The sequence below is a fragment of the Ambystoma mexicanum genome, chromosome 2p (assembly GCF_040938575.1).
Source record: "Ambystoma mexicanum isolate Mex_15411 chromosome 2p, UKY_AmexF1_1, whole genome shotgun sequence".
NCBI classification, from domain to species: domain Eukaryota; kingdom Metazoa; phylum Chordata; class Amphibia; order Caudata; family Ambystomatidae; genus Ambystoma; species Ambystoma mexicanum.
Window position 1 is genome coordinate 870,696,136 of NC_090923.1, and position 27,309 is coordinate 870,723,444.

Genomic DNA, 27,309 nt, shown 5'->3' on the forward strand with positions numbered 1-27,309 from the left:
ATTCTGTTGCATCCCTCTGAATCGACATACTCTTGAAATGTATCCCATTTTCCCACAGGTCCAACACTGTGGTGGCTCCCTCCGTTGCCCTTGGAAACCCCTTAAAAAGTCACCTGTGTTCTGAAGAGGGAAAATCGAGATCAAACCCATGCCCCCTCACCCCAGGCGCATATACAGAAGAACAGCAGGAAGAACAAGGAGCGCACTTATCATTTGAACCAGGCCCCAGCGCACCCATGGGTGACAAATATGCTGAAACACACCCACTTCACCAACAGTGCAACTTCCATGCTACATTAGAATCAATGCTGCAATATCAGAATCTACAAACACAAAAATCCCTGTTTAAAGGCTTGCAAATGCCTATATGAATTAACATGGTCTAATTGCACAGTGTAAAGCGATGTTTCAGGAAAATTACAGCCAAGTTCATTTCTCTCACTGAACACTGGCTGCGGGAGCCTTCAGCAATGTTCCTCGCAAAACCTCCGAACTGCCAAGGCCGCACATTCAAGATAAGATTGCTTTCTGCAGACAAACATTTTTTAATTATCCACAAATGCAAATAAATCACAGCAACCCAGTGTGCTTTTTTTTTCTTTCTGGGAAAGAAAGACATTTTCTCAAGGACTCGCACAACATTTGAAACATAAATTGTAACAAGAATGGCGCAGCCCAGCTAATCAGCGCCCAGAGCCCAGGTGCGAACTGCTTGTTCAGCTAAAAAGTTATGGGAACAAGGTCATATTGCAACAAGTTAGAATTAGGTAATGGGGGCTGGCACAGCTAAACCAACCCACTGACGCAAAAGGCTAATATCTAATTATCAGGCTCTCTATAAGGGCTACATAGGTAACCTATCACTTAGCAGCCAATAGCAGGAGGAGTTAGGTTTCTGGGAACTGATCCAATTCTGTGAGGTCAGCCTGCAGTGTGATCATAAAGCTGGCTTGCAAGCCAGCCCCGGGGGAAGACGGCGCCTGAACTCTCGATGTGCACGATGCTCTGCGTGTTTTTTTTCTTTTGCTGCCCAGAAATAAACGCAGTTTGGAACATGCTGCTGCCTGCTTGGGACTCTGTTGCATTTCTGGGGGCCATATGGGAGGTGTTGGGGTCTCCCATAGATGGTGAGGGTATGGCTGCTGGCCCCCACTGCCCTGGTGGGGGTCCAGCTTCTCCCCAACAGTTCTGTTGCCCTAATCCCCAAAACTCTCCTGGAAACCCCCCATTCTTGTGATGCATCAGTGGCCCAAAGCCTCTCCCTCTCTGTAGGCCCCCTTCCTCAGAATCCTTGCTGTTGTCCACCCCACCCCATAAACCCTCCTCCCATGGGCGGTGCAAACTGTTATGGCTGCTGTACCTGTGGGGCAGGGCTGTTTATCACTGCCCCCCATCGCATATTTTGATAATTTATTCTGTACTAGCCTTGATTCGTCTGCCTTCCTGTCCTCTGCTTTTTGCTTAAGCTTCTCCTGCCACAGCCTACAATGATGAACTATCATGAGACCTATCTCTGGCCAAACTTTCGCCTCCATCCCACTAATTTCCTTAAACTCTTCTGAACTTGCTCTGGTAGCTCCTGCACTAGTATGTGGTAGAATATTGACTGTTTTGTCCCAAGGCTCTCGAGTTTCGAAGTGCCAAAGCTCTTGAATCTCCTGAATATACTGCATGGGGTCCTCATCTTCCCTAATTTTGCATGAAGTAATGGCCCTGATGTCTGATGTGTCTGGGTATTGTGTCCTCAATGCATGCCATACTGCCGCCCTGCAGTTGGCAAATGGTGATCCATCATGGGCTGTGTTTTGTGTCGTCGCCCCTGGGAATTCCGCCCACATCCATACGTCATGAGCTGCGTCTCCTAATATTGATACTAATAGTCCCTTTACATCACCCACTTCTAGCCTATGGCCAGCTGTCATTTTCTGCATCTCATGAATCCACGTCCCCGCTCCCGCACGCAACAATGGCAACCTACACTTCACATTCTCCTCCTAATAAGGGCATCTGTGCGAATGCTTCCTCCTCTTTATGTGTCCTCCTGGTCTGCCGCGCTTAGCAGTCACCCCTCTCGCTCTTGAGACGTGCACACACATCTATTGGCTCTAGAATGGACACTCTCTGCTGTCGTCATATACTCTAGTCAATCGTCCCCTGGAACAAGCTATAACTGTCTCCCCTCTCCTTCGTCCTGGGAGATCCCTCAATCTGTTGATACAGGTGCAGTGTGAGGTGCAAAAATCATTAGCTTGCTGTACCTGTTCGTCCGAGCCGACCCTGGCTGCTCCCTGTGCATATATCCTGAACTCCCATGACACCCGTTTATCTTTCCCCACCCCCGCTTACTGGGATTGGGATTAACCTTGCTCCCCCTTTCGTACCCACTGAACCTGTCCTCGATTTTAGATCCAGTGTCCTTGTTGCTACAGAAATTGTCTGAAAAATTCAGTCTCCTCGATGTCAAGTCTGTGTTGGGCTTCATACTGAGATTGATGTCTCTCAAGTCATACCTTCTTCCTCCCGCCCAAGCCCCTAGGCAGGCTCTTCCTGGTCACCATGTTGTGGTGAGGAGGGGAAACGACCACAGGTCACATTTGTTGTGATTATTTACCAGGTCCATGGATGTGGTAAGAGAGGTTGCTGGACTGAAGATGTTCTAGCTGGCCCTGTGCTGATTTTAGGTATGGGGTGTAATCAAAGGCCCCAAACCAACGGAACTGAAGGGCCATATGAAAAAGGCCTATCTGTCACTACCAAAAGAAAAGCAGAATTTTAATTCACAAAGGCAAAGGAAAATGAAAGGTCCCTTTCACAAGAAAGACAGGATTTTTAAACACTGACACCAAAACAGCTTTGCATGTGTTTTTGCAGTTTAAAGCAAGACAAGAGAAAAATGTTTCCAACATAATGATGACAGGGAAAAGACATGGTGCGTGTAAACAAGATGTAATGTATATTATACTGATACTGAATAACGTAAATGTGACATATGAATATGCAATATAAAATACCATTTAAAAATAGAAAAGGAAACATACATTTTACAACATTTACAGCATTAAACAATTATCCAATTGACCATTTCCAGTATTACATCTTATATTATATTATATTATATTATATTATATTATATTATATCATATCATATCATATTATATTATTTATTATTATATTATATTATATTATATTACATTGAAGTATATTATACTTCACATGCAAAATACTGGCAACAAGGGAAAAGAAAAGCTTTGTTCCATGGGTCACATGAAGATTTAATTTAGGCCCAAGGCAGACCCTTTTGGCTTGTTGGTGGGCAGACTTCACAATGAACTCCCCCACTGCAAGCATGGCTTTTACATCCCCCCAGCTATTTACACTGCAATAAAGTGTGTCCTGCTAAGGGTGATGAAAACCAACTGTCTGACAGACTTGCTTCCTCTGAAAGCCCAGCTCGGGGCAGAGCAAATGGCTCTAGTCGGTGCATCCAAGGTATTTACGAGCTGCAACCAACTTCAATCAACAAACTTCAAAGAGACTAATGAAAAATTCTGGTCATAGGCTGGCCGTGAGAGGCAAATGGCGCTTTGGACAGGAGGCCTCTAAATTGCATATCCAAAAGATTTGCTATTAATTTAAAAGGACTATTATCATTTAGGCCTTTTTCTCAGCATCCATAAGTCATACTTTCTTGATTGATGAGTCATTGTTTTAGATAATTGCCAGGCAATTTTGTTGATATAAAATTCATCCACCTGCGACTTAGGGAATTGTAATGGCAAGCTAGCATGTGTTCCTGGCTGCTTTTAACATGTCTGGAATGTGAGAGTTGGCATGTTGGTGGAATGTAAAATTAGGAATATGAGTAATAAATGACATGTTCCTAACTATTATGCTTTTTGTATAAACGGCGGGAAATTGCCAAATGGCAATTCAACATGGTGTGGACCCAGCTGTTGTTTTGTTAACTTCCCCTTGATTAGCTGAAACAGAATGTATATGAATTATGGCAGTTACTAGTAAATCACAAAGTTTTTGATGCAACTAGTGTTTGCCAAAAATGTGACAAGAGAACAAATGGGGATTGCAAATGGGAATTGCCATATGTCTCCTCAGACTCCTAAACCAATCCTTAGAAAGCGGCTGTATTTGGGAGGCGATAGAAGGGTAACTGTCCAAATCTATTTGCGAGAAATCTGGCAGGGTACTCCCCAAAATTGTAAACTTGATGGTGTCATCACTGCTATATAAAGTAGATGCATTATGAGAGAAGAGGAGAGCTCCTAAAATTATCATCAGAGAGAGCTGTTGAAACTTACCATCTGACAGCCGCCAGGAAACACGAAAAAGGAGATTTTGCAGTGGTTGGCTCTGTTGGAGATGCCTATTTTTGGGAAGGCCGAAAAGCTCAATCGGGCTTATGGTGGAGAGCTGGAGGCTATCCCAGAGAGTGGAGTGACCAGACCCCTGCCCTGTCATTCAAGAGGGACCTGACGTGCAGCTGGCTTTCATGAACTTTAAACAGAGGTTTTCTTTGTAATTAGAACTGAGACATTTTTAACCAAAAGGTGGGAGAACCTGCAGACCCTAAATCCTTTTTTTTTTTATAGTGTGCAGAGGGGAGGGGGCAAAACTGTGTAGATCCTTAGCCTATTTAACTAAACACACTGCTTTAATTAATTCCCCATTTGGCGGAACACCACAGGATGATTTTTGTTCAAATTCAAAATTAACAAAATTTAAAAAACGCATTCCGAGTGTGCAATTTAATTGGGCAATGTTTCTGTTCAGCTTCCCCCACAAAGGTCTTTAAGAGGAGGGGGTCTGAAATCTAACATTCTCAAATCATCCCAATTTTTACCATACAGCTTCCCCAACACAGGCCTTTAAGTGGAGGGGGTCTGAAATCCAGAATTCTCAAATAGTTCCAATTTATTTTTACCATCCTGCTTCCCCAACACAGGCCTGTAAGTGGAGAGGGGGTCTGAAATCGCAAACATAAATCATCTCAATTTTTCTGTCCGACTTCACCAACACAGACCAAAGGAGGGGGGGAGGGGTTGTAAAAAAACAACTGCCAAATCACCCTGTGTTATTTTAAAGAAAAAGGTGTGGGGGAAATCATAATTACCAAATGCATGGCAACAATCGGTAATCCGAACTGCTAGATCTTTTAAGCATGCCGGAAAATCGAAACTGCACAGCATTGCATAGGTAATTGTTTTTGTTTATTGATCAGTTTAATTATTTCTTGATGTGAAATGTGTAGAAATTAAATAATTGTGATTTTTGTTCTTTTCAGCCCACTTGTGTTATTTATTTATGTTGAGAGAAGTTTATTTTGTTGTGCCACGGATAAAGTGGGATTTGACATTTTAGTGTGATTTTCTTAATTCAAATAAACATAAATATATTTCCTGTACAGCAGCCTGGTTCTTAGCTCATTGGTTGCTCAGAGGAGGAATCCAAGAGGTATTAGATGAATTGGAGATAGGGCTGAATAAAAGAACTGACATTAACCGTTAATTGTGTAACACTTAGCTCGGGGAGAGAAGGAACTCCCTGTGTCAAGGGTGGCCTCTCAATAAACCGTTAAGGGTACAAATTGAGATTACATGTGGGTTTACAGCATCCACCCAAAGTGCTGACTCCATCCCCCTTGGGTGTTTTTGAGGCCAGCATGCAAGAAAGCTTGTTTGCTCAAGTTTTGACACGCCAGGATTTAAACCCACTAACCCACAAAACCACATGAAAGTGTTTTCAAAGCACACATCTTGCATTGGTATTTTGCTTTCCATAGAATGTTTCAATATAGATGTTTGGGTTAAAAGGTGCACACTTTTTATACTTTGCCAGCAGTGTTCTAGGAAAATCTCCTCTAGTTTTTTTTTTTCCCCTTGCGTATTGATTAATTTTGTGAAAGACAATGCTCATTTCAATTTTTAATTTCTTCTTTTAGAAAAGGCAAGTTGAATTAGATTTGCGTATTTCACTTTATAATACGTTCAGTCCCTGTGTGTATGCTAATGATCCTCCACACTTTTTCCTGCACTTGAGCCCTATTGATGACATTTGAAGACCTGCAAAACTGCTTACTCTGACTGCCTGAGTACCTTTACGGTAAATAGGCTTTGTTACGATTGCACTATTTTGTAGCAAACACACTCTGCCCTGTCTGGCCCAGGGCCAATTCCTGCCCTCACATCCTTGGAACGTGCAGTCACATTAGGTATGTTTGGATTGCTTACTGGTGTTCTTCATTACTCTATGTCCTGCTCTTCCTCGTCACAGTACTTGCTTTAGCTCACTCGGTCAGCTACTCCAAAATAATCCTCACTACTGATATTACTACAACAGTAATATTAACAGTTAAAATTCAGATATTGAATTTGAATGTAAGTTTATTTGATCCCCATGGATATTAATGACTCATTTTGTGACATCATTTTCTGTGATGCAAATAAAGGGGACGCACACATCTTTGGCCACCCAGGGCCCTGCAAATCCTAGGGCCGTCCCTGCAGACAGCACTCTGAAAAGAAACAAGAGGGGCATTTGGGTGGGATCGAAGATTGGTTGAATAGCAATGTGCGAAATCCAACATGTGGTACCCGTATGCTACTGCATCGCTCAGTAGGGGCACTGTTTCTTTTAATCAAAAGACAGTGCTCAGTACTTGACCAAGACAAGCCCAGGGGAGGCAGTGGGGGCACACAGAGCATTACGCAGAGGCGCAAGCATTGCAGTCACCCCGCGTGCACTCCCCTTGACTCCACCACTGGATACAGGTAGAATTATTGACTAACATCATGAATGCATGTTTTCCATTGACACTAGTTGGATTGCTTCAAATGAATTAGCAAATAAATGCAAATTCTTCATTGCTTCCAGGTTCACACAGAATTATTGGAGTAAAAATGTTCGAAAAAATGTTATGCAGCTACTTACAGGTTTAAAAATCAGATATGCCGTCTTGCCATATGCCACCAAAAGCACGTTTATCCAGTACTGCCTTTTAACCAACAGAAATTTGCATGCTGGGGCTTGTAGGCCGGTACCCATAATAGGAAAAGCAAAACTACAAGACATCTCCTCGTTTAACCTCTTTTATCCCCTTGGGAGAGTGCTCAGCTGGCAACTTCCCCATCTCAGACCATGGGGAGCAGGGGTGGACTGGCCTGTAGGGGACTCTGGAGATTTCTGCACACTGGGCCTCTTTTGTGTGATATTTCCATAGTTTCTCATAAGAAAAGGGTGGTGATTGCTGAAAATGTATAACATGGGGCCACTTTGAAAATGATTTCCTGCGTCTCTTTTGGTTCCCAGTCCACCCCTGATGGGGAGTTGAGGCCCCGACATTTTTGCTGAGAAGTGTCAGGTGTACAGGATTGCCCTCGCTCAGTTTTATGCTTGTATTTCTCAGTGCCAAGATGCTGTTTGCCCCCCGCTAAGAGACTTCAAAGCAGGCTATAATGCTCTGTGCTTCGGGAGATTTTTAAGTGCCATCCCATAAAAGGTCTAGCGCAGGCATACCTCATTAGCATGTAGAGCCGACATTCTGCTCTGTAAAAAATGATATCTTTGCACGGAAACAAAATTACCTTCCTACTTTTATATTCTGTTGGCTGGCTAATTTATGATATCGCTATGCCAGCTTTACTGTGATTATAATTATTTTGCATTGTTGTATTGCTTTCCAGTGTAAACAGGGCTCGGCAAGGTTACACAGACGCACATCATGCATTCCACAGGAGCGGGGATGGGGGAGGGGGGGGGGGGCTGCTACCCCTGTGTGAGACAAGAGATTAATCCCCATTTCACATTCCGGAAGGGTCAAGTAAGCTTGAGAACCTGAGAAGAACATTTTAGCACACGGTGGAACAACAGCCAGAAAATCCATTGCCATTTCTTATGGGCGGAATTAACCCTTTGGCTACCACGACGTCAATGCTTTCCAATGGAAATTATGCTGTACATCGTAAGAGCAGTCAAAGGGTTAGAAACGCAGGCATACTGCAGTCACCATTCCAAAGTATGCGAAGAGAGAGGGAGCATTAATTTGTTTATTTACGGCTAATGGATACGAGCAGGGGTGGACTGGCCTATAGGGAACTCTGGAAATGTCCTGGTTGGTCTCTGCACTCTGGGCCTCTTTCATGTGACATTTCCACATTTTTCCATAGGAAAAGGGTGGGGCTTGCTGAACATGTGTAATATGGGGCCACTTTGGACATTATTTCCATGGCCTCTTTTTGTACCCAGTCCTCCCCTGGATACGAGGCTGGTAGCGCAATAGGAATTTTTGGGTTAGAAAAATGATAGAACATTTGGGAGTTCATGGATTCTGGAGGATACAAATCTTTTCAAAGGACCCATGAGTCCATAGTCCATCACATATATACATGTTGGTCATTGATGGAATGGATTATTTCTAACATATTGTTTTTTTCTCAGCAACAAACCCAGTGATTGGTGTAGTCCACGTGTCAATCTCTAGTCCCATGACCAAGTTATAAAGAAAAATAAGAAGAGCACTGCCCGTTTGGCTGCGTTTCTAACACAGTCCGCACGGTGTTCCCGGTAAGCCCCCTGGGGCGGTGTCTTTCTAGACCTCCTGCATCTGGTGGAATTACCAGTGATGACCAGGATTTTAGAAAACACAAGATCTTCACAAGCAGGCACGATATTAATATCTGCTGATGCCGGAAGACTACCCCAGAACAACTTTCCTGATGCGCCCTCTTCTTAGTTCATGCAAAAGAGAAGAAGGCTGTAATGAAACAGAGCAAAAAACGCTGCTGCAATCCATAAACTGCCGCTAGACTACCTGCCACCGGTTCCATGTGTTAAAATCGTGGCAAAAATGCCTGTGGATGCAAAATATTGCGGCAAAGAAGGCCGTGGTTTTGCTGCCACAATACATGTAAAGGATCCGGGGGACACCCCCGCGACCCCTGGACCCATTATTCCATTTAAGGGAAGCGGGGGACACCACCGCAACCCCAGCTCCCCTTAAATGGTGTAATGGGGTCCACCTTTAATGGGTCAAACCACAGCATTTTTGCCGCAATTTTTTGTACAGGTGACATTTTTGCCGCAATTGTATCACTGCATACCCTGCGACCTGGACCAACTACAGGAGGCCGTGCGGAAAAGGGGGATCTTCATTTGTTTTGCCACAAACTTTCAAAATAAATTACATTTCTCTGTTCTCATATTAATATCCTACTTCGGTCTTTTAGTCAATAGCTCAGAGAATTCTCTTAGGTTACTCTCCTGGCCGTGTCCCTGTTGCCACTGGTTCCATTTTTCTTACTGTGCATCGCATGTTGCGCCAGATTTTCCTTTTCTCAGGGTTTCCGAAACCAGTGTATGCCTGAGTAACACACCACCCACAAACAAAGCACAAGTCATGTACATTGGTGGCTTAGATGGAAGGCAAATAGCCAATCTGTCACCAGTGTGTCAAGGGCACTACTAAGGTTCCCAGTGTGGGAAATAACTTTATAGACCCATGGTTTGTGCCATACGGGGCCTTATTGCTCCTCTAACTTTGCTATAGGCCTGTGGTGCGCTCGGACCTTTAGGTCAGCCTGTTGCATCCCTTGTTGCAGGTCTAGTAAGCTATATTCTCACCCGTGGAGCAGGCTCCAGACAATTTGCTTTCTTGGAATTCAGGCACTATTCACTGATATAAGCCTCCATTCCAAGATGGCTGCAGGCGGCTGATACTGCTGCTGCTGCTGTTCACTGTTTCACTGGTCCAATAAAGTTTAAAATATTTTTTTAAAGTACTGTACACCATAATCTATTCTCCATACCTTATTGTCTTTTTGTGAGTCTTATTTATGCCGCAATGAAAACTTTAAAGGGACCCCAACATCTGGGTACAGTGGCAAATACTAAGCACGACATTGGTATGTTTTTTTTCTTTCTTTTTGTCATTTTACTTTAGCGCCCCCCATTTTAACTCCCAGGTGCAAATGGCGTTAGTGACTTTCTCGGCAGTAATGATTTATGTTAGATGACGGGCCAGTGCCGGCTGAGATGGCCCACCAGGCGACTCGTTATTGCCCACGTGACACATCTAAAAGTGTAAAACGTTTGCAGACGCCGTGGTCCCAATACAGATTTAGAAAGCACATGCCAGAAAGTTCTCTCTGTCAAATTGTATGTCGCAAACCTCCTCAGATCAGAGATAAAGATCCCAAGACCATAAACAATAGTGTCAAGACTTCCGTTTCTACAAACAAATTGCTGAGAATAAGTGTATTCTATTTGTTAATTAATGTTTTATTAACTATGAATATTAACTAGATAGCTATCTATGGTCATCACTCTGATAAACACTCATATAATGAGAATTGAAATATACAGTTAGTTTTGGTTACTACTTCAATTACCCAATTCGAAATGTACTAAATATTAGCAACTGTAAATTCAAAAGGATTCATAACAAATTCAAAACAATAGCAATTTACTCATTTTTATGTAATTAGAGAAAACGTTGCTCAAAAAAGATATGTGCCCTCATTTCCAGAGGCGTTTTTATGGGAGGGCAAAAGGGGCACTTGCCCCGGCCCCCCAACTTGGAGGGAGTCCCACAAGGCTGCCTGATCTAAATAAGTAAGATCCCATTCCATTTGTCACCAGACTTAAAACAGCACACATCAGGATATTTGATGGCCTGCTGCTGAGGTTCTAAACCTATTGCCTGTCGATTGTTCTGCCTTGATCAATTCAACATGTAATGCTGTCTGTGTTCACTCCGGTATACATAGTCAGTGTGCTCACTAGTGGACAACCCTTGTAGCATTCCTTCCTTCATGTGGGAATTATGTTGATCATGTGAAATAGCCAAAGGTCTAATGCATATTGATAGTTTAGAAGTTAGCTCAATGTGTTAAGTACTCATTGAAGAGGCATGTGTTTATATGCACGATTAGAATAGCACATTCCAGCAGGGCTGGCTGAGACTTTACTATGACTGAAGTTTATAAACATGCCTGCATATGTATTTGTTTTGCAGCACAAAAGGTACTATTATCAGCAATGTACCTGCACCAGATAGGTGTTGCTATACAAACTAACATTTAATCGTATGATGAAGGTCTAGAAATTGGCTTGTTCAGATGGGGTGTTGTAAAACGTAGGCAATCACCTCCAATAATGAGCATTAACTGTTAGTTCAAGGGGTGAATAAGTATCCAAATTCAAAACTGTGGAACCAAAGTGTTTATGCTTATATCCTGGATTTTCCAGCAGACGATACAGTGATCCTGGTCAAATCATCTAATATGTTTCGTACTACTATTTCTCCTCCCTTGTCTGCTCTGCGAATGATGATGTTGTCATTTTGAAATAGGGATATAAGCAAAGCTTTTTCAATCTTTCCGCTGTTTTAGAACTCTTTTTCTTTTTTCTTTTAATTTCAAATTCTTCTAGATCGATCAATACGCTATTCTCAATTACCCTCACCTTCGCACTTTATGTTTGCAATGGGGTGTGAACCTAGATTTTTTACGTAACCCACTAACTTCTTCTTCATTTTCAAGTTCCTTGTCTGCAAAGAATAGTTTTAAATGGATCTCTTACGCATACATTCTGAAAATTCTTGCCTGAAGCCGAAACGGCTATGTGTATTGCTTGTTACAAAACCTAACCCTTTCTCCAGAGTTGTTAAATCCTTTTGGGCCTCATTACGAGTTTAGAGGTAGCCATGCCCTTTATAAGGGCATGGCTGCCTCCAAACTCGGGTCTGGGTCCAAGGTTCCCTGAATGGGGAAATACCGGGCCATTCCGACCTTGGAGGTCCCAGTATTTCCCCATTCTGGGAACTTGGACCCGGACCATCCCCATTCCCATTTGAGCCCCCATAGGGCTCAATGGGAATGTGGAGCATGCTAACACCTGGCTCGTTAATGACGGGCCCTTTGTTAGCATGCTGGGCCGTTCGCGGGACCCGCTAAGGACGTCTGGTAAAACCAGGCGTACAGAGCGGGTCCCGCAAGCGGACCTTTCAATAGGGCGGTAAGAGGTTAACAGCTCCGACACCTTTACCAGCGCCATTAACCCCTTACCTCCCACCTCGTAATGAGGCCCTTTGTGTCAAGATGTACGTTGATAGATTTACCACAATGCTCTCATGCTGTGAGTAATCCTCGGTTCCATGGCCCATTCTTGTGGGTCCCTCTCCAAAAGTGTTGTCCATTATATCCTCTTCTATTGCTACTACGTCTATTCCTCCCTTGTCTTCCACTGGGATTTCTTCTTCCAGATGAATGATATATGCTTTTACCTCTTCTTCCTGAACCTTTTTCTTCGTTGGTGCTCCCATCACTTGAGCTGAATGAGATTCCTCTAAACCTAACTCTGCGTTTCTCATTATTTTGTTTGAAATTTTTTGTAGTTTCTTCCTGTTCTTTAGGATTGTAGTTTTCTTGAGTATTTCTGAAAGCTTTTTCATGAGTGACATTTCTTACATCTTTCTTCATTCTCCTCATTCTCTCTTTGGTCAAGTTTAAATTCTTCAAATTCTTTCATTTCTGCCAGTAGTTCATCTACTCTTTTCTTATAGAGTTCTATTGGTACTAGTTTCTTAATTTCTTCCTCTAGTGTTTGTAGATCGATGGATATCCTTTCGGTTACTTCTTTTGCTGTGTCAATAAAGAAACTTTCAGTACTCAAAAGGTGTTTGGGTGGTCCTATGTCGTCTTAGGTTTGCACTGAATTGACTAGATTTTGGAAACCTTTATACAAGTTGAAAAGACAACATTGTGATGTGCATTTCCACTGTATTTACTCATGAGCAACCTTTTTTGTCTACTGAGTTTATTAGTAGAAATATGTTTAATTATTTGGTAAAAAAACATTTTTTGCAAGAGTACAATTCATCTATTTTCCACGTTCATTGGGTTAAGTACATTATTGCTTTGTAGTGCATTTACAATAAACTTTTCTCAGCTTTTTTTTAAAAATATACTATTCTTATTCTGTAGAAAAATATTAATACAGTTTTTAAGACTGTCCTGTTTTGACTCCATTCATACATTCACTATTCTTCAAATTTGTACCTTTCTATCCAACATGTTTCATTCCTCCTCACAATGTACTAAAACAAGTTTATCAGGAAATTCTTCAGGAGTATGCACTACACTGCTTCTCCTTAATCCCACTTATCAGTTTTTTCCCTTCTGTAACATATACTATTGAGGTACACATTTTTGCATTAGTCTTATCTTCTAGGCTTCGATTGTTCAGTGGTTCTTCATCTTCTAAATTGTATAGTGAATCTGTGTTCACCTGCAATGATATTTTCAACGGTTTTTCGTTTCACCGTTCTTTTTTGGTGCAGTTTATTTGTGCAATTTTCCACTTTTATTTAGTAGTGGGAGATTAATTCCCTTTTCTTTGATGGCTAAAAGTGAACAGCACCTTTACTTACACACATCAACTGGTGGTGGCTGCATTTGTTGCAGTATACTATGGTTGCTTGTTGCTTCCTTATTTGGTTCTTTTTTCGTTCGTTCAGTCTGCGTTTCATTTAGTGTAGAATGATCAATCCGCTCTTCTGTGTCGTCATTCTAAATGGAAATGGCGACAGAAAAACAGGGGGGTGGAGGAGTCTCATAATGTGATACGCTTGTTTAACTAATGTTCATAAAATTCTGGTTGACATTACATAGCATGGGTAATTCCTTGGTACACTGGGTAATAGGACCAGAGGTGAGCGTGAACCCATCCACAGAAATGATGGATTCTGCAACTTCTCTGATGAGTAACAATATCTCTTGCTTATGAGCAAAAGCTGTATCCACAAAGTTTCTGTTAGCTCCCCAGTCTACAAGTGCTGTTAAACCCAACCATAGCTGTGAGGGTGTTTATAAATCAACAGTGATATAGAAATGGGGAACCTGGGATGGACATGTGCTACATGACTGTTGGGGTATAGAAGGCATAGTGCTTAAGATATCCACAGTCATTAACAAGCAAAATTGTTTCCTGTCTTTCAGGGACTTCTTCATTTACATTGATAGACCGTGTTTCCTGGATCACCACAATGGAAACACAGATTTAATTTCTCTCACAGCGTCTCTCTTCGGGGGAGAGGGGCCCTCGGACACTGCCCAACTGGATTGGTTCCCCTTCCCCTAGAGAAGAGAGATGGGACTTGATCTCTGCTTTAGCATGGTATCTTGGGTTTTTCTGGAACTCTTCCTTCCTTGTTTCTTTCCCCCATCCATTGATCCAAATGCACGACCAACGATATGATCTCCGATAACTTTTCTGGGGTGAGACTACTTGGCTCAGGGCGTCCATCAGATCTTCCTTGAGTCCCCTTTGAAACAGGGTGAGTTTAACCTCGTCCTCCCATAGCATCTGTGCAGCTAGGTTCCTACAATAAGCAATGTAGGTTAAAAGGTCCTTGTTGCCTTGTCTGATGTCAATAAAGTAATCATGGAGGGTTTTGGTGGCGTATTGCCTATCAAACGTCTCCTGGAATGCTGCAAAAAAGGCCCCATATTTCTGGAGGATGAGATCATTTCCATCAACGAATGGGATAGCCGAAGCCGGGGCCATCCCATCGAAATTACCTTGCCTGCGAATGTAAGCGCAAATGTATGTATCCTGGTACCCTAGTCTTCTCTCTCCAGCCATTTTCCTGATTAATCCCATTAGCATGACTTTGCTAATGGGATTAATCAGGAAAATGGCTGGAAAGAGAGGACTAGGGTACCAGGATACATACATTTGTGCTTACATTCGCAGGCAAGGTTGCCCAGCAAGTTAAGTGCGCACCAGACAACTCTGCAAATCCTGCAGGACACATGTTTGAATCCAGACAGGGCACACTCAGCTAGTCATCTTTCAGTAATCGATTGAGTGACATTCAGTTGGATAAGACTAACACCTACTAGTACATGTAGATCGCTATTGACCTCCTCTTATACAATTAGAATGTTGCGAGTGCAGTCAGTGACTACTGGTCTTGACTGCATCCTGAACATTCTGTCTTCAGAAGCAGACAGGGAAACAACAATGCAATTTTATTTCAGAAAGAGAAAGCTGAAACATTAGAAAATGCGTTCACTTTCTTAAAGAGAAACAGTGTACATTTACATGACACCTAATGGACGCTCATTTTAAACCTGTTCCAATCCAACCAAGTTGCAATTAAACTGCTTAACTTATAAAGACAACCATGTTATTTAAATACAAAATTAAAACCAGATTTAATTTACTAACTCAGTTTGTCTATTTACTTTACTCTCTCTTACAGTAACGTTTTTTACCTCTCCACCAAAACCTGCAAAACATGTATTGGTACTACAACCTTGTGCTAATAGCCTTGTAGACCTCGGGAGGGTCATTATCGCCTAGGATAATGACTCGCTACCTAGTCATGCCCTTAGGTGAAGCTGCGCCCCATAACAAGTTTGTGGGTCACTATCCCACGATGATGGCCCCTCTCTCAGTCTACAATGCTATAATATTACAGTGCTTTGAAACAGAATTAATTTGCCACTAAGTAATATATAAAAACATGCTATCGTTAGCTCGTTTATACAAGTAGTGTACAGCCATACCATAATCACTTTAATCAGCATCTTGGATATATGCAAAGGGAAGTACAAAGTTTGTTGGGTTCTAAATCCATGGAAAGCTACACTTTCTACTTAAAGAGACAGATAGCAGTGTGTACATTATCTTCAATGTAATACCAGATTGTGATCCAGAAATCTCAAGTGAAACCAAGCGCATTGCAGTTATCAGAAATAAAAGAACTTCCTTTTCCTCATCCCAAATTACAGTAATGCAAAGAGAAGTGCCCACTTGGTTTCAAGGTGAACAGGGTTTTCTCACATAAATGGCCTGTGTATGGACAATCCAGAAGTGATACTCATGTCTTTGGCAACTATGAGATTAAAGAAATACATTACACATGGAAATAAGGCCTGGATGCCTCATAAAATACTTCATGTAAAATGCATTGTGTGTGAGTTAAAAGCCATTTCTGGCAGAATTGTACATGCAGCTGGGCATTTAAACTGAAATGAAGCTTTTCCTTACTTTTCACGTTCCCAAAGCTGGTAGGTCACTGTCTCTAGCACTTGCAAAAGAAGATTACTTGGCAAAGAATGAGGCCAGAACCCACTGTGGTTTGAACTGTTGAGATGTCACACCAACTCTTTACGGCGTGGAGAAGGGATATCAAAATAGTGAAAGCTCCAGACTAGATTCTGTGGGAAAGTGGCACAAGCATGCTATAAAATGTGATGTTGTTCTCTGACCATGTAGGGCAAACGCTGGGTGGGTGCCACGTATGATGGCAGTGGGAGAACCGAAAGCAGGAGCGTGGAAAATGGAAATCACTAGTGCAATGAGAATCCATTAAGATTCAGGCATTAGAGTGGCGATAAGAATGGCCAAGCATGCGATTCCAAAAGCAATACTGACACATCTTGATTCGTGATGGACCATGGCGATTGTCAATATCTAGAGGGATGGGGTGACGTGGCAAAGAATGGAAAGGGGTCTGTGGGAGGGCCATGGAGGGGTGGAGGGTGACTAAGCATGAGAGCATCCAACACTTCTTCCAAGAGGTTTATTAAGCAAGGCTTTGTATAGCATCGGGAAGATAGCTCAGGGGCAACGTGCTCGCCTTGGAAGCAAGACGACACGCAGCAACACAGGTTCGATTCCGGGTCCGCGCTTAGAAACCTCTGGGTATTAAGCGCGTTATAAATAACCCATCATATCATATCATATCATATAGTGCAGGTCTTTGTGTGCAGGTGTTTGTGTCCATGAGATCAGGTGTTTAATATGCATGCAGAGTTTACCAAAGCAACGTTAAAAAAAACTCCACAAGCGGAGGAGGCAGGTGAGAAAAAGCTCCATGTCAATAAGCAAAGGGTTTTCAAAGGCTTAATGAAATGCCGAAGTGGCTGTGCAATCCGCATGTATTTGTGATGTGTGATAAGGATTTATAACGCTCCACAGATAAACTAAATAGCATCAGGACGTTATTTACCAGAAAGAAGCCGGGAATTAAAGCCATCTTGGTACATTGTCCTTCCTTTGAAATGCCTTAGTCCCTCATACCACGGCAATGCCTAGACATCTGGTGAAATGCGGCCACAGGTGGAGCTTGCAGGCCCTCAAACACTGCCGCCAATTGAGGGTTGGAGCTAAACTTCGGCACCTGCTGGCCCATTGCGAAACAAAGAATGCATGCATACAAGGTATTGCACTGCACAGGACCATTGCCATTCCTCGCTATAACTCCGCTACACTGATTTATCTGACGGTGGGCAAACATAAATCCTGGTCCTGCTTCGTCCTCTGCCTCCTCTGAAAGACCCAAATGAAAAAACGCAATTGCTTCTATCAGTCTAGGGTGACCAGATTTTCAAAACAAAAAACCAGGACGGCCAACAACATAAAAGAGGGACTACGACATATCCCTCTCAAAAGAATCTTACGGTACACGATCATTGATAGTCTGTCTTTCATCGCCTCGGGCCAACCCCGCCCCTTTCCAAGGAGCGGTGATGGCTCAGACAGCCACAGGGCACGTCTCACTTCATTACGCAGGAACCTTACAAATGGAGAAAATACACAGAGCGTGGACAATTATTTTCAATGTCGCTCTTGCTTTCTGAAAAGGTTTGAACTAAAGGGACACACTGGCGGCATAGTTGTCTGCTCCCAACAATGCGGCGTGATTTAAACCTCCAAAAGGGAACCTCTTTAAAGAAGACATGAAGGATTTGGCATGTGGGCGGGACATCAAAACAGAGACCATACAAGGGAATCAGCTTGCTGTTCTATTTTAAGTTTTGGCGTGTAGGTGTTGCTTTAGCACAACCCAAAAGGAGCAAAAACGTTTTAGTTCGCAAATGTGTATAATTTCACATCTGTCATTATTCCCTCGTTTTGTTTTTTTCTGACATTGTGATTTGATTAAAGGTGAATAATGGGTTTCTTTGTTGCAATTGGTTGCCTTTGCTGTCAGTTTAGTGAAAAGAGTCACAGATGTCTAAGGCCTGAGTGAACATGTCTGGTTTGCTCTACACTTTTTGTTTGAAGTGTATGCCTGTTTTGAGCTGAGTATTGCAATGACTTATCATTTGTAATGGTTTGAACATTATTGTCCTTTTAGCTCTGACATGAGGTTTACGTGGGGCATTTTAGGATGCACTTGACACATGACAGCCGAAACCTTTTCGTTTTTCATTTCTTTGCCTATATCATATGGTCAAGTTTATTGTGTAGATACATCCTCCAGTTGTTCCCACTTATTCATACTGTGGGGTAAAACATAGTCCCTGAATGCCAGTAATAAAGAGTGATTTGTGGAGTCCCATTGAAATCTAAAGCCAGCACAGAATGGTGAAGTCAACCATGAGGTCTATTGAATTAAAGACAGGCCTACATCTCAAATGAAGGAGACATAGGCTGGGAAGTCCAAAGTGCAAAGATGGACACAATGCATTTCAGCAAGGAAAGAGAAAGACGTGTGGCTGAAAATGCTGTTTTACTAAAATCATGGAAAGCTACACTTTCTACTTAAGTTTTAAAAGCCATTTCTTGCAGAATTGTACATGCAGCTGCGCATTTCTGCTGAAATGAAACTTTAACCTCAAATACCTTTCCTCTGCTTGTTCCCGAGAGGGAGGTCTGGTTGTCAACAATCAAACAGGTCCATTGCTTAAAAATACAAAGAAATACACTGCCATATTTGGACGGTGGAAATAGATAAAGCCATGCCTGTTTCTTTTAGCAGAAGTGACCTTGATGTCAAAACTCCCATAAAATGTGCATTAAAGCTATAGCCAGGACTATTGGGAGGCCAAGGAGGGATAGGTTGAGATAAACATGACAAAAATACAAATGGTAAAGGTAGAGAAAAGCGCAATCAGCTACACCAACATGTTATCACAAAATACAAATTTTATTAATAGTAATTAAAAAACATCATAAAACACAAAGATGTTAAAAAACTCTAAAAATATTTATAGAGTGCAAGTGACACAAAGCTCAATGGTAACAAGTAAATTGTAACAATTAGACATTAGTCTTTGACTGGACTAGAGCGCAACTCCTGTTATACAGCTTAATATGACATGTACAGGAGAGAAAAACTTCTTGGTCAATGGAGACCCAAATACACAAACCAGATGATCTAATAGCTGGTGTAATGCCTCGACATGTTTCAGGTCATATATTTTCATTCGAAATTTCTTCAGGAGGATATTTAGTTGTTCCGTCACTTTTTCTCTTTTTCAATCAATAAGGCACCTTAACATATTACAATGCTCAAACCAAAATGGTGCTGCTGAAAGGCATTTAAAAAAACACTGTGTGAGTCTAAATGTTCACTACAGCGAAAACAGATTCAATCTGTGTAAGCGGGGCAAAAGAGAAATAAATACCTCCATTACCTAGCATCAGAGTGGTAGTGGTACAAGGGAAGGCTGGGAATAATTCCGTCTTCAAGCAATTAATGCACCCTTCACAGTTTTCACGATCTGTAGAAAATACATACAAATTGTATCAAACACTACTCATTTAGAGCCTCTAAAAAGCCATCTGTTCAAACATGCCTGTGCACCCCATCTAGGACTTGTGACAAATTATTATAACTCTACTTGCGAAACAAATAAAACAGGTAAAGAAATTGGTAAAGAGACTGGTAAGGGAAAACCCCCCATGGAAAAAGAAGAAAGAGTCTTTCAAAATTCATTTAGAATATTCAACACTGAACATGAAAAAATGCCACCGGACAACCACGAGTCTAGAGTGCTACTCGCGGTTACTCTAAAGGAAGAAGACGTTAAGAAAGCTCACCTAATGCCCTGTAAACAAGTTACTGTAGCTGCAGAGTAGTGTAATCGATTTCTGTGGGCGTCATGGTAATGGCGTGTGCTTCGTGCACTCGTATGCCCACAGGGAGCGGCGTCAGACCAAGATGGCTGAACTCCACTGCGAATAATATTAGAAAGAGGGATAGAGTTATAGTGGTGATATATAGGAGGTAGAACTATAAAAATCAATGTTAGGAAACCACATCAAGAATCAGTGTGGTTTCGACGCCCTATCCCATACCGCGTCTCCAAAGATATTTACCCTCACTAGTGCTCGTGTTTTCTGTGCCTCAAGTGGAGCACAAGTGACCGGCGCCCCTTGGAGAAATCCTCCTACAGGGCAAAGTTCAGGCGTTCATAGAGAGCAATCCCTTTCGGGCGGCACGCCGACTGTGATAATAGTTTTAAATGGAGAAAATTCCCAGCAACCCTCTATTTTTAGAGTTTTTATTAACATCTTTGTGTTTTTATGATGTTTTTAATGACTATTAATAACATTTGTATTTTGTGATAACATGTTGGTGTAGCTGATTGTGCTTTTCTCTACCTTTGCCATTTGTATTTTTATCTCTCTAATCCCTTCTTTGAAGGTAGAGAACTCTTTACTACCCTTGGGAGTAAGCACTCTGAAGGGGTCCCCCCCTAGTATATTTTAGTTTAAGATAAACATGAGCCAGCATCTGGCTAGTCACATGTTTAAAGGTAAAGGAAACTTAAGGTGGGGAGTAGAATGAGCAAGGCCTCTGAAGCTATGGTGTGATTAATAGAAACATAAATGTTATCGCATACAAAAGTCAGCGTATATGCCACAACGCTCATTCAAGACATGTATTATTGGTGACAGTAATCCCCTTTCAGCCATGCCAACATGATTTGTGTGTGTTAAACATAACAGAAGTTATTAAGGAAAATTGGATTTGGGCCTTCCCTTGATTCCAAGAGATTTGAAAAGTTGGTGTGAGAGTTAAGGACAAAATTAACATGGGAACTATGAAGTGTCATATTTTTCACTGATGCGGCTCCTGACTAAACAAAGACAAACTGTATCTCTGCTTAGGAAGGGCATGACGACTTCAGATTAGCATCATCTGATTTGCCTTAAAATGCAGCTCTTAGAAATATACCCATACATGTAAAGATTTGAAAAATTAGGGTACTTTCCATGTTGATCGATTTTCAGAGTTTAAACAGTCCACACCCACATGTCAGTTTGGGATGACAAAGCATCCCCCACCCCAGCTTTCCTAACTCACACCCCGCAACTCCTAGTTCTATTAGCACACAGGTGGGAGGTGAGTGGAGAGAACCAACCAATCCCTTCCGCAGGATCATGACAAGTTTTGATGTCAATTTTCCCTAAAAGTAGACCAGTTTGCATCAGAACTGGGCCTTTTCACTTTATTCCGGGAGGTAACCTGCTGCTGAACCTTTGCGAGAAACACCCAAGCAGAGAGGCCGCAAATCTTGCATTGGAGACAGGGACCAGGAGACATAGAAGCTGACTCAGACTCCTTGGAGGAGCCAGAGGGGACTATCCTTGACTGACACCCTTGCTGTCCCAGAGGAATCCCTGCTGTTCCCTGATGCCCACTACAGGGCCTCTCCTGTAAGTAAAACTATCCCAAAGCCATAGACTCTGTAGGCCCTGCATTTCTCAAGTATTGTTCTAGTTATTTCCCCATAGCAAAATACAGTTTATCTGTGTAGATCCATGGCATATTTAATTAAAGCAAATCATTTAATTCCCCTATAGAAATCACGGGATGTGTTTTGTAAGCATTCGAAAATAACAAGCTCCTCCCATTGTGTTTCAAGCCGGTATAGACATATAGATTTGATTGACTATTTGTAAGAAAACCCCTGACTTCAAAAAAATTAATCCGAAAACCCTGTTTCCAAGTGAGTTTGCAGGGTGAAATACGAAATTCCCAATTGAGCCCCTACTTTTTAAATCAGAAATGTGAAGCCTTGTATTTTCTTTGCATGTGTGGTGGGAAAAACAAAATTGCCTCTTTGTTCCCATTGTGGTCTGACCCAAACCACAAAGCCCTGCCTGTTCTTTTCATGTGTGGCAAAACAATGTTTCCCACTGCTTTTCTTTCCTTCATATTGCATCTGTGGTAATAAGTGCTACATGATTTTTCCCATTGAATACCTGTTTCAAAGAGTGCATTTTTCTATCAGAACCCAAAACGATTTTCCCATTGTGTTCTCACTCCCTGTCAGTGGCCTTCAATTCAGAGGGGTCAAGCCTAATTGATGGTGGGGGTTACTGGGAGAAAAAGTAGTATAACCCAAACCAGCAATCACTGTGTGCCTTGAATTGTTCTTTTTCTGTATTGATAAGTGATTTGAAAAGAAAAGCTGCAGGAAATTGTGACTGCATATCTTAGTATTATCTCTGTGTTGGTGCCATTACGTAAGTCATTTTTGTTCTTGTTTTGCGACAGCATTGGTGGCTAATGTTATTCTGTTTGTCAAATTTGGTATAAATAAATTAATAAATATATATTTTTACTACACACTGGCCTGGTTCCTAGTCCATTGTGGCACCAGGTATTTGTTAGGGTTGGGTGCGAGACCGGTTGGAAGCCTTACCAAATTGAACCCTAGCAAAATAATAGTGCTTTGTTGTGCGCCCCCTTGATTGGGGGAAAAGGAACTCCCTGAGTTGAGTGTGATCGCGTAATAAACCGCAACAATACTGTGTGCATGTGCACGCTACCTGCACTTTCAATGGAAGGACAATTTAAAAGAAACTTTTATATTTTCTTTTTTTTTCTTTTTTTAACATCAATTTAATATTTTCTTTAGATTCTCGAGCACACTGTCACACTCATGACAAGAAAAGCATAATTTTGAAACCTGTTAGAATATTTTGTTTTTATAATGATATTTTATATTGTTCATTTGATGTAAAAAAAAAATAAAGAGCTATAATAGAGCTTGATTTATATAGTTCCTGCTGTTACAGATTTGCCCTTTCACTGTGCTGTAAATAACTGCTATCATGCAAGTGCAACCCTTTGTTCTCTTTACTGCATACTGCATAAGACAGTAGTGTGGTCGGGCTTTAATGCTGTGGTGAGCAACCCGCAGCACCCTAGATGTGTAAGAGGATTCAATTCAACACTACAGCTAAGTCAACGCCTAGTCTATAATACTGAATGAAAACCCTTATTGATATATCTTTATGTCCAGTTCATGCGTTCTGGATGACTACCCCTATATAACACCCCTCTCTTGGAATCCCCCTGACCCCACTGAGCCAAGAAGTAGTTCTGTTTTGCAAGTTTAAAAGGTTTATTTGATAATTTAAAATATATATATATCACACTTTATAATAAATTAATAATTGAATAGCACACTTAATCTGATATGATAAAGATCAACAACGGAGAATCTGGCACTAGCACACTTCTTATAATCACTAATGAGTTGACATGAAATGGATAAGGTAGCACACTGGTAAATAGGAACAAAAGTATAATGTGGTAGAGGATGCTTTATGTAAGCTCAGGTGGATGCAATATTCAATGAATGCAGTACAGAAAATACTCAATATGATTTCAACCAAACAATGTAATCACTTTTCTCTGGCAATCCCCTCCCCCCCTTGATGCAAGGCAAGGAAATGGAAGGAAAACACACAGTTCTCAGAAATGCAATCAATGTAAATCAGTTCACCCCAGCAAGCTTACACTACAGAAAACAGATAGGAGTTTTGAAAACACAGGCAAAATGCTTTGATATGTGCTAGCAATGGATGAGAAATATGCTGGAAATGCTTTTAATTCCCTTTCAGAGGTTCAGGGTGAGTGGTATCTAGTTAATATTAGCTCCGGCTCACACTAGCAATGATGCAGGGATAGTTAGCAGGTTAAACGAATTTCTGGCAAATGGAAGGCAAGCAGCAGCAGTTTTTACATGTGAAGAAATTTGCAAATCGCGGCAAAATTCGCGGATGCGCCGAGCGCTATTACAGAGTAACCACAAGGACTATCTCTATCGTTTTGGGGTCCTAGGAAAGCCTAGGATCTCATCTTCCAAATGAAAGTTACTGCAAGTCTCTAGCACAAACGGTTGCGGAGATATGAGCGATTTAGTGAAGGTCGTTTTTCAGATTTGAAATTTTAAAGTTCAAAAAGACAAGTGCAGCTTGCAACTAGAAAATGACAAGTGACAGCTATGCAAATGACAGGTGACAGTTAGGAGACAGTTCTACTTAGGTTAAATAGATTGAATTAGATGAATTTAAACTAAGAGATTGGTTCTACACAGTTCTGCTGGGTACTCACACTATATTCTTGAGTGAAATGGGCCTCGCCATGGATCTGGTCAGGTTTTAAACTCGCCTCTGGTCTCTGCACTTCACAGTGATCTGGGTCAGCTCTCTCTGGTTCTCTGGTCTGGGTCTCTAGTTCTGGATAGATTGAAGTCTCTAGTTTGGCTTTCTGGAGGTTGATGGAGGTAAGTATGGATTTTTCCGGCAGAGCGTCCCGCTGCAGATGGAATTGAAGGTCCCTATCTGTCCTGTCTGTCTGCTTTTATGTGTTTAGAATGTGGGTGTGTTCTAGCATCACTGACCCTACCTCTCTCTCAGCTTCTAATTGGTCAAACTTCCATTTCTCATTTGATTGGCGAAGGAGCTGTGAGTCAGAGGGATGTCATTTTATGGCTTGCAGATAGGACACTCCTCTGTCAGATTGCACACATTCTATATTTGATAATAAAAGACATATTTCACAGTTACACAGTTGCTTGAAATTACATATACATGGTGTGGCTGAATTTAGCCATGTCTCTGTCCAAATCTGCTGTTTCTAAGAGCTTGCATTCAGAAATGGCACATAATTGACTTTTTAACTGATTTTTCAATTTCTGACATTGACCCAACTTTACATACATGTGCGCAGGGAGTATGGACATTAACTGATGAAGTTTCAGACTTTTAACATGCATACATTTAGAGTTATATCCACTTTTCCGCTGACACCTCCCTGAACATACCACCGGTTCTAAAAACCTCTTAAACTGTGGGCAGAAAAATCACAAGAATTATGGTATCATTTATAAAATTTTCACATGTCCGCTCTATGAGTTATTCATCTTTTTAGAGTTATGTTCTGGCTCCAAAGGGGTGTGGTTTCCTCTCAGCACAAGGTAGAAATACTGGTTTTTCCAGTTCTGCCAAGCCAGCTTGCTCTCACAGGCAGTGCCCCTCCCCTTTCCTCAGGAGGAAGCCACTTTTTACGACCATTTACGACTCCTGCCAATAAAACCTTTGCCTGAGCCAGGACAGGGCTTTGTTCACTTTCCTGCAGAGCACAGGTAATTCAATTATCAGATAGATGGCATATCCTTAGTGTGAGCAGCAAAAGGGCAGCTAGGCCTGGGAACACAGCTGTGACTCAAGTTTCACTCCTGATGGGGGTAGTTGCCAGGCAGAATTGGAATCTCTTTAAGCCAGTTTCAGATAAAATGTCACTTTTTGTTCCCCAGTTCCTGCATTCAAATAAAACTAAACATTTTTACATATGCAGCTAGAATGCTGATTCTAAGTGCAAAACTATGGCATTTCAACAGTTACAAAGGCATGTGACACCAAACATAGGTCACTCATTTCATCTAAACATTTTCGATTTTAGTGTCTTTAAATCCAGTGCAACTTAAACTGCTGACTCCATAGCAGTTTTGTTATAAACCTTCAAGTCACTTCAGAATATCACTTTACATTGTATCCACCTCTCAGTAAGTCTTTCTTTGGCATGTTTTGGGTTCATTTATTCAGTTTTCTACAAAAAGTAAAATCTGGTGTTGTTTTAAATTGCCGGCTTTTGGATAGTGGTGAGTACTGGTACTGCACCCATTTTTGGGATTTAAGAATGAATTCCCCACAATTCTAGTTGCATTTGGCAATCAGCATTGCCATTCCCAATGGTTTCAGACTACTGTGCGGGTAGTCCAATGGTGGTTTTAGGCAGTGTCCTTCTGTGCCCATAACATCGGCAAAAATGGGTGGCAGCCTATTCTTCCTGCATTTCCCTGTGCATTTTCTGGGAAGCTCTGGCCATCATGATGTTTTCATGTCAGTACTGCACAGTTTTGAGGTAGGGCTCGGATGCATGGGTAAATACATCCCACAAGCCCCCCTCTTGCGATGGCCATTCGGTTTCACTGATGGGACTCGCAAGATCTGGGATGTTTCCTCATCTTCTTCCAATAGATGGCACAGTTCAGCATCTTTTCCTCCATCCGGTCGGATCGATCGGTTCTCCTCGCCGGTCCTGATGGGAATATTGGGCGGTACCCCGAGCCCGTTGCGTCTCAGCTCCCGGTCTCCGGATCGTCCTCCTTGGCCCGTCTCAAGGTTTTCTTTCTCCTAGGACGACAAAGGAAGAGCGGCAATACCTATTCATAGACGTTTTTCCACCACCGTTGAGATAGTGGGGCAGCATATGCATTTCATCATCACGAAACATTACATTCTTATTTTGAAAAAAAAACAGTATAACTAAGAGACAGTTTCATGCAAATCACAATATTTTAGAGACTAGATGTGGTATGTTTTATGATTGGAACTGAATTAGTCTGATATAGTACCCGCTAGGATTCCAGAGGATTCCTCCAGTTGTTGCAGAGTGTGCCTGGGGTGGCAACATTTCAACTGGTTTATGTGGACCCACTTGTCTTCCCCCGCTGCCAAAGGACCTTTGGGGATGTGGATTTTGTAGGCCACAGGGGAGATCTTGTCGATGACCTCAAAGGGTCCCTTCCATGTAGGCAAAAATTTGCGCTGCTTGGCCTGGTTCCTTTGGAAGTTGTATAGATAGACCCGGTCTCCCACCTGATATTCCTTCCTGGAAGTTTTCAGGTCATAATGGGTCTTCATGCTATCAGCTGATCTTTCTAGATTCCGCTGAGCATAAGCAAAAGCATGTTGGAGGTGTTTCCTTAAATTCTCTACATACTCATGAGTAGTGGAGGCATTTATCAGTGTCTGCTCTTGGGTCCTGTAGAGCAAATGCTGAGGAAGCACCATCTTTCGCCCAGTCATCAACTCAAATGGTGACATTTTGGTTGCAGATGAAGGGGTAGATCTGATGGCCATTAGGACCAGAGGTAATCGGATATCCCAACTTGGCCCAGAATCTGCCACAAACTTCTTTAATATGCTCACAATGGTTCGGTTATATCTCTCTACTGCCCCAGAAGAAGCTGGTCTATAAGCAATATGCAGCTTTCTCTTGACCCCCAGTATCTCCCACATCTTTGTCATTACTTCACTGGTGAAGTGGCTACCTCTGTCTGACTCAATCCTTTGAGGTAGACCAAAACGGGAAAAGATGTGGTTAATCATCAAGGCAGCTGCCGTTTCTGCCTTGCAATTTGGGGCTGGGAGACATTCCACCCACTTGGTAAACAAGCATGTGACGGTCAA

General features: G+C 42.0%; 1 protein-coding gene across 4 annotated transcripts in view; it reads left to right on the forward strand.

The window, feature by feature from the left end:
- The window catches only part of LOC138566853 (leucine-rich repeat and fibronectin type III domain-containing protein 1-like protein), a 3,353,432-nt gene that overhangs the window by 2,866,510 nt on the left and 459,613 nt on the right, over positions 1 to 27,309 (forward strand). The gene's annotated exons all lie outside the window — the stretch shown is intronic.